General features: G+C 45.5%; 1 long non-coding RNA gene across 1 annotated transcript; it reads right to left on the bottom strand.

Moving 5' to 3' along the window:
- Positions 1–2719: 2719 nt before the first annotated feature.
- LOC125756935 (uncharacterized) lies at positions 2720–5835 on the bottom strand. Its single transcript, XR_007414892.1, has 4 exons — positions 5667–5835; positions 3417–3498; positions 3210–3349; positions 2720–2856 (listed from the first exon to the last, which is right to left on the bottom strand). It is a non-coding gene; the product is annotated as an uncharacterized LOC125756935 (long non-coding RNA).
- Between the last annotated feature and the right edge of the window lie 2977 nt (positions 5836–8812).

Consider the following 8812-nt stretch of genomic DNA (forward strand, 5'->3'; position numbering starts at 1 on the left):
TGAAAATTCACAGCGTACATGTAAAATTAAAGTGAGCTGCAAGTCGTCATAACTCATCGAACCTTTAGTATAAACGCGACCGATCTCACGCCGGTGATGATGTACTGGGCAGAATTCACGGAAGATTCACGGTTTACCGATGAACCTCCGCAGCTTCACCCACTCATCATCATTCACTCCGTGGATATGCTGTGATTTTTTTGTGTGTCAGTGCCATATGATTGAACGAAGTAGCTAAAAATTGTTCTGTGCTTTGTGCGCATCCACTTGCCGTCACCCTTTATGGAACTTTATTCCGTCATATGGCGAAGATACATAGAAAATATTGCCGCTTGCGAACAACAGTTAAAGATTTGGGCGACTGTACGTTTAGCTTTGATGGTACGTAAAATATGTGGTAAGAATGACAGGCTGGGCGTGTCGCTTCAGCAGATTTTGAAGTGAAAGGCGCGACGACGACAAAGCACAAAAGGGAGAGTCATACACTCTAAGCACGGTAACGTTTACTAAAGGTGCACATTTTCACAGATTTGTGTACTTATAAAATAGAAGTTATCTAGTAACCTTTAGTACCCGTTCACAGTATCGAGCATTCTCACGTAAAAATAGAGGTTACGTTGTACAGTACACGGTATAGTGTTTACACAAAACGGCTTGCAGGAGATTTTATACGGCCACCGCTCTGCGCCTCTTCTTTCCTTCTCTCTTCTTTCTTCGACGCATTCCAGGAGGTTACGCTCTTCACATGGATCAACCAGTTGCGCCACAGCAACGGAAGCACAGCCTTCCACTCTTTCGCACTTCGTGCTGCGCATGTTTCGTGTTTTTTCCGCGCTTCCTTGTGCGGTTTTAATACACCGTCCATATACGTACGCTAAGAAATGCGAACCTTTGCGGAAGGTGTCACATGGAAGGTGCTTCTCGGAACACACGCGATGGCGCATTGTAATAAATCAAGTGCATGACTGCTTATAGAACGTGACAATTGCGCTGACCGAGGCCAAACGCGTCGCCTTCGCTCATTAGAAGAGGCAGCTAACAAAACACTCGCATATTCGAGGCGACTTGGAGTTAGCATGCACTACAGCAATGATGAACCGCGATTATTATTAAAATGTGGCCGACCCGTCAATATCAGTGAAGACCAGAGATTTTATAACAGTATCATGGTATACGTGTCAGGCCATCCTCTCTTGGTCCAACTTCTATGCAGTTTAAGCATAGGCTGGCGTGATTATAACACTTCAATTATTTTTCTGCTGCTCGTGCACTTTCATTGACTGTGTGATTCGTGCTTATCAAACTGTGTCTTATCCGATAATAAATACCAGCCGTTTATTTGTTATAGGGCTATTTGCCATTTTGTTCACCTTCAAATATGGGATCAGCATTGGAAACGTGGATACTGACAAAATGGGAAGTTGACAAAGCAGGGAAGCTGCTGAAGGCGGTAAAGAAGTGCGCGGAGGATTAACACTGCTCCTCACGGCGTAGAGTATATTCAAAATTGATATACAGACCACTCGCCATACGCCACGTTAAGTCAGTTTTACGTACTTCTCGCAAAAGCCAAAGAAATGTCTGAAATCATCGCGTAATAAGTATCTGGCTGGTACGTTTGTGCATATTATATACGAATGCTGAATGATATTATCAGAAAAACACGCAGTAAATGCATATGTATGCATACGCAAAACATACAATAATACCAAGAGCGCATATCAAGAGCCAGAACGCGGTTTTCTCGAGAGATGCAAATTGTAATGCTTAAGCATCTACGTAATTGGATCAAAAGAGGATACTTGTCTGATACACATGGCACAACTCATGATTAAGAATATCTGTCAATCACCTGCTCTTCTTAATTATCGTTTTAGTGGCAGACCGCATTGGAACGACGCGATGCTTGTGGGCGAAGGTGTGACGTTACGATGCATGCAAGCTCTAAGCCAACTCCAAAGGAAATTGTTTTGTGTTTTTTCTTGCGATTAGGGAAGCGTACATCTCTTGCCACGGACACCGCAACTGTCGTGATCTATGCAGACATGTACCAGAATTATTCCAAAGCTCCAGCGTGTGTATTCAGGACAGGGCAGGCCATATGACACCGCCGTGAAAGTTCTCATTACTCTGTGTACATATTTGTACGCTGCATAATAAAGCCGCAGAAAGAAGTACAAAAGGTTAGGCGTGCACAGAAAGAAGCCCTAGAGGAAGAGCCACGCTTCTCTTGCTAGACGACACTTGGCTGGGCCGATCATGCGTGTAGCGAGTGGTCCGAAATGTGTCGCAGAAAGAAGATCGAAAGAAAAAAGAGGCACATACCCTTTGTTAGTCGACATCTGGGTGGGTGGGCCACGGGTAGAGCTGTTATACTGAGTGGAGCCCCCTGCAAATAATACGTGATCAGCGTCGTGCTTCTCCTTAAGTACACTAGTGTGTGCGGCATACCATAAATGCTGGTACTGCAGGACAGCTGAAACCCAGAGGGCAGCCAAAAAGAGGGTGATTGTCAGTCCTTTACTTTTGTTGCTCGGGTTGTGCGTGCTCACAAGAAATTTTCTGAAGAAAAAAAACATGCACCATTCGAAAAGAATTCATATTGCATTGCTTTATACCTCCAAAGCAGAATACATCAAAGTTTATTGATTTATAGCTTCAGGGACTTGTCTAGCTGATAGAAGACCGCAGGTATTCAAAGCGTTTCTTCTTGTCCTCGCCTGTGGTTGGTACAAATTTACAGGAGCAGGTGGTCAGGATCTGCAGTCAAACCCTCTCTTGCTGCACGCACCATCATGTTTCATCAGTCAATATGTCAGTTGCTGATTCCGCAATCTCCTCGCTGGACAGTCGATCCTAAAAGGAAGGGACCGTTATTTCGCACTATTCCAACGGTTACTGCCACTTTGCACACAACTGCCGACAGCACGTAATGTGAGACACATACTCCAACCCCCCCCCCCCCCCAAAAAAAAAGGGGTGTTACTTGACCAATACGTAAGCGTTCCTCAAATCTACTATCCTGTGCAATACGTTTATCGGAAAACAAAAATCTTATTTGAAACGCACAAGAGTCAGCAATACAATAATGTAAGTAACAGTTTAGTAGCAGAAACACGACAGCAGGTGATTAGAAACAGAAACATTGCAATTTACATTTTTCAGTGACCATACTTGGCATTTCACGTGGAGCTTGAATATGCTCGTACCTAATTGTTTTCCTCAAGGGGCATATTCCACTTGACAGTTCATAACCTCGGCTGCACCGAACGTAAGGCATATCGGCGTCTGGAAGTTTCCAAGCTGCCTGATAGGAGATCATCCCAGCATGCCTTGGGCGGGATGTATGCTGTAAACATTTCCAACGCAACACATTTAATATGGCGGGAAAAAAATCATTTGTGTTGTCTATGTACCTTTAAAAATTCCGGCTTTGACAGTTAAATCACATGTATACTGATTCATTTTTTCTAACCACAATGACACGTTGCTTGCACCCTAGAACAGAACGAGAACACAAAAAAACTTATCTCAGTGCCAGAGAACAATTTTTTATCGCCAAGGAACTAAGGACATCGAAAGATATACCAACCACACTGAACATGTCCCCCTTTGAACTCCTACGTCGCACGATTGCTGGCATTCGTGCTATCTGAAAAATCGTTAAGCCACAGCGTATCGCTTATCGCGTAACATATTCTCAGCTGCCCCGTTTTGATAGCGAAGCAGTTAGACGTAATCGAGCGACGCAGAGCAAATACTGCCGGCAACAATGCGTAAAAGCATGACAATTTATTTTTCTGACTCGACCCAACTCTTACAGCAGCGTATGAGCATGAATTATCTGAATTTTGAATGCCGTACATTGTGATCTGTATGAGTGCAACTATGGAATGAAGATGACTTCAGCATATATTTGTGGTAAGGTTTCAAGTTAGGTCAAGACGCAGAAGTTTGAAGTCTGACGGAAGCCCGTCTGGTTGGGTTGATACGTGGTGAGGTTGAAAACACGAGGCACTGAGCCGACTAAAGCAAAAAGCACACACACACACATACACACACATACACACACGCACGCGCACACACGCGATCACACAGGCGCACGAGCACACACGCACGCGCGAGCACACACACACGCGCGCGCGCACGAGCACACACGCGAGCAAACACACACGCGCGCGCGCACACACACACACGCACACACGCGCGAGCACACACGCGAGTACACACGCACACGCGCACGAGCACACACGCAAGCAAACACACGCGCGCGCGCGCACACACACACACACACACACGCACACACGCGAGCAAGCACACACACACACGCGCGAGTACACACGCACACGAGCACGCACGCGCGAGCACACACACGCGCGCGCACGAGCACACACGCGAGCAAACACATGCGCACGAGCACAGACGCACGCGCGAGCGCAAACGCACACACGCGAGCACACACATGCACAAACACACGCGCGCGAGCACACACACACGCGCGCGCACGAGCACACACACACACGTACGCACTCACACGCACGGAGTAGTCGGTATCAAGAGCGACTCGAGATAAAGACGTCGTGACAGTCATTTTTCTCTAGCGCGAGCACGTGCCTTCCCCCAGTCGATTGCGTGTCCCCTGAAACGTGCTCAGCCAAAGCACTGGATTTAGCCATTTATTTTTTCACGTCATAAACGTCCTTTTGTGTGTGTGTGTATTAAATGTTTACTTCGGTCGGCTCAGTGCCTCGGGTTTGCTACATTCAGCTACACACGGAAGGATGCTGTGATTTCCTTTAAGACACTTAAAACTACACTTAAAATGCACTCTTAACGCCATTTCATTGTCTTTCGTGTACTTAAAGCTTTATTCATTTCGGTAGCGCAAAACAATTCATAAAGACAAGAGAGGACACGTAGACAGGACGGGCGCTAGACATCAGCTGACTTTACTGCAAGGAAACACACAAAAACCCGTTGCACAGGCGCGACGCGCTACATCACTCTACGAGGGCTTTTTTTTTTAAATGTGTCTAATTTTCTTTGCGCTACCGAAATGAACACCAGTGATCACAACCAACTAGCCCGCATTACCGCCTTAAACCCTCACTCGTCCACCTAAAACTACCGCAGCCGAGTTTGAAGCATGGCGAAAGGTTGCGTATAGACGCCACGAAATATCATGTACCGGTGACAAGGACATGACAAACAGCCCAGACTGCCATTGACCGAAGCGAGTTACTGCGCACGCAGAGCTCGTCCGGGCAAAGCTGATCTGGGGCACTTTGTTTATGCCGCCTACAGTATTTCACACCGTGATTGCAGCCTTCATCGAGCGTGTTGAAGGTACCAAGACGGCGACAGCAAGAAGGGTTTAAACTTCTGTCCTTCATCTCTTCTCACATAAACGTGTATGATAACGAATGATCTTAGTCGGATGTTTGATAATACACACCCAAACACTCATCTTGTAATGTCAAACGCAGAGCAAATACTGCCAATAACAATGCATTACATAAAAGTATGACACGATTTATTTAAAACATAAAAGTATGACGCGACCCATCTCGTACAGTAGCGTAAGCATGAGCATGAATTCAGGTAAACACGCGACATAAGTACATATACACAAGCAAATAACGTACTGAAGAGAGAATATTGCTTACCTGCAAATCACATTTACTGCGGTCTTCGGGCAACGTAACAACGGATGCAACCCGCTCGACAATTGCGAGTCTCAGGCAAGCGAAGAATCAGCAATGCAGCTCGTCGCAACGGCCGCGCAGCCCACTGAACGTGCCCGTTGCAATGCATCGTGGCTGATTTGCGGCAGATCGCGCACGTTAATGACTGTCCTTGCGTGCTGTATCACTAGTTACACGCCACTCACGTACACAACACGATTAGACCACGCGCTTCAACAAAGCGCGGAGTGTAAAACCTGGATAAATGTATGAAACAAAGAGCAGCACTGCACAAACGCGACCTCAACAACCGCACCAACCGCCTCGCATTCGAATGCTCTTCCCGGCATACACCTCAAGCTGTGCAAAGCCTAGGAGAGATGACGCCGTCCCTGGTTCGATAAAGTTGAAGCGGCGCCTCGAGGACGCCACATTTGTTACTCACCGCGAGCTCATACATCTCTCTACGCGGCCTCTCTACTGGAGCGGCCGTCCCACGCTGTTTTGTGAACTCAGCGGCATCTTTTTCTCCCGTGTAGGCGAATTGATGACGGTTAAGCGTGTTTGGTGCTATGTTGTCCCGTGACGTTTGCTGCACTTTACGATCCGTTAATTATAACGCGAAAAAAAAAGAAACAAACTAGACAACACGACAGCGAAATTCGAATAAATTGTATTGCGAGTCTCGGAAAAATATTTTTCTCGCACCACGGGATGGTTCTTCGATCGCATCGTCAGTTTAATTTGGTCGGTTGTCGTGTGCTCACAGTACTTTATCTTGTCGCCATATGTGAAGCTTCCCGGAGGCAAATTAATTACTTCTGCGGCTTAAAAGCAAAATAGATATAAAGGCTACTTAATGAGTTGTTTAGCACAAACATTTGACCAACATACGATAGTTTTTCGTTCTTGTGCTTCTGCCGATGTCTGTGCAGATTATGTCACTTCATAAATTACGGGTTTTGGAAGCGGGCTCACCTTATTGAACTACAGTTTTAGTTCATACCCCACCATCGCTTGCCTCAGTATGCCGCAATGTAAAATCGCTGCTTGTGTGATTTGCTTTTCTGCTGTCAAGACCCGTTCTGTGTGTACATCATCTGCTGTTCAATTGATAAAGCCAGCCTTGAACAAGACAGATCGCGACGTGACACATTGATCAATAAACTTCCACTCCATAGTGTAGCTCCCCTGACGGATGAGTCATTGCGCTTATATAAGTTACAATTTTAAAGGTTACAATGCTCATCGCGGTGCTTTAGCTTTTAACTTGGCACGCTACTGTCGATGTAACCTTTATGAGAGAGGGAAATGAAGAAAACACAAAGATAAAATTGCTGTAACAGCCATGTAACTTATAAATTATAGGTTACATGTCTTTTTATGCTGTCCTAAACGTTACCGTGATTAGAGTGTACGCACACACTGAGGGCCACTTTCAATAATGTTTATTACGAAAGGACCACACACTCACAGATGTAGTGGCAGTACTGGAAGAGCAGAGTAACTGAATTACTCTCGCCACAGTTCTTCAACGCCGTGGCGGACCAGCGCGGAGGTAGCCGCGGAACTTACCCTTTCCTTGAAGGCAGAGTAAAACAGACTGCGAACTCTCTGCTACTAATCTGGAGTTCCCAATGCATGCAATTTTTGCGCCGACGAGGCGTGAACGGGGTGGCACTTCGTCCTTGGCAGACAGAGTACAATCTAGCGCCAGCCTCTGGCCGAGGCGGCACAGTGATATAACTGTCTCGTAACCGTAAGCCACGAAGCGTAGACGTTACAGATGTCACTTTAATGTGTCATGTTTATAGCATAATTTTCAGTGATAACAAAAATAAGTTTTTAAGGTCGTCAACATTTGGTTTATGGAAGGCCAACAGGGGCAACTTCGAAGCATCGAACAGCGGCCACTTCGTACGCGTCGCCCGGCAAAGCGTCTCGCCCAAAATTGTCTGCAACACAAGCTAAGAATAAGGCAGAGTCTAAAAGCATTAGTAGAGTAAAAATAAACAAAGCCATGATAAAAAGAAAAGAAGCACCCGCCAGCAGAACTCGAACTTGGCAACGCCGCATTCGCAGTCGGGTTCTCTACCACTGTGCCACGCCGCACTGTAGTGTCTTTATTACAGGGAAGGAAACCGTTGCACTTACACTGACATTTCGAAAATTATTATTCAAGCATATTTAAACACCAATCAACACACACAGGAAATCAGTCTAAGCTTCACTAGAACGTTCATATTTCCCGCGTATTTGAATTACTTTTTCCTGCAAGATATTTTTGTTGATCGCGGAGGTTCAGCATTTCTGTCTCCAGAGACTGTGCAAGAAAGATTAGGCCATAGGGTAATGTCCTGTCCTTTGTCACATCAAGGTATGTTTACAGGGTTGATTCCAATGTCTTTCTTCCTCGTTCGCTGCAGAACATCCCAAAAGAAAACTGCATTGCAATAATCAATAAAACAATGATCAATAGTCCCAGGAAACAAAGAGTCCTTTAGTCCTTTGACATGTCTTCACAGGAAGAGTATCTATGTGCATTTTCAAAAAAGAAACAATTTCTTCCCAGAGACACGCACATTTTTTAATTCGAGGTAATACGTCAGAGAACTGACGATTCCCAAACGTAGCCCGGTATAGTGGGATTGGAAAGCAAACACCTATAACATTCTTCACGAAATCCTTTCGGCTTGCGCTAAATGAATTGGTTATTGAAAATCTTGTATGCAGAAACAGTACGACATCAACAATTTCTTTTTGAAACTCACAGAGCGAATACTTTCCAACAAATAATGACACAATAGGGAATGGTAACTGAAATAAGAGACGGCGTTGAATCACCTCTCGTAGAGACGGATGTGTCACATCGCGAAAGTAAATAAAACATGCGACTAATTGCCATACAAACAAATGCGCAAGGCCACCCCTTTAGAGCGGATGAAACAAGTTATCTCGCCTCATTGGTTCCCAAGTAGAGCGCCAGATGGAGCGGACGAATGCCATGTGAAATGAACAAATGCTTTTTCTGGCACAATGAAGGCCTTGAAGCACATGAATTAGTTTGGCAGCTAAAAATACATTGCAGACAGACCTTTGCCGTAGCAACGATGGACACTGCTCTTCCA

Source organism: Rhipicephalus sanguineus, chromosome 1 (genome assembly GCF_013339695.2).
Source record: "Rhipicephalus sanguineus isolate Rsan-2018 chromosome 1, BIME_Rsan_1.4, whole genome shotgun sequence".
NCBI lineage: Eukaryota > Metazoa > Arthropoda > Arachnida > Ixodida > Ixodidae > Rhipicephalus > Rhipicephalus sanguineus.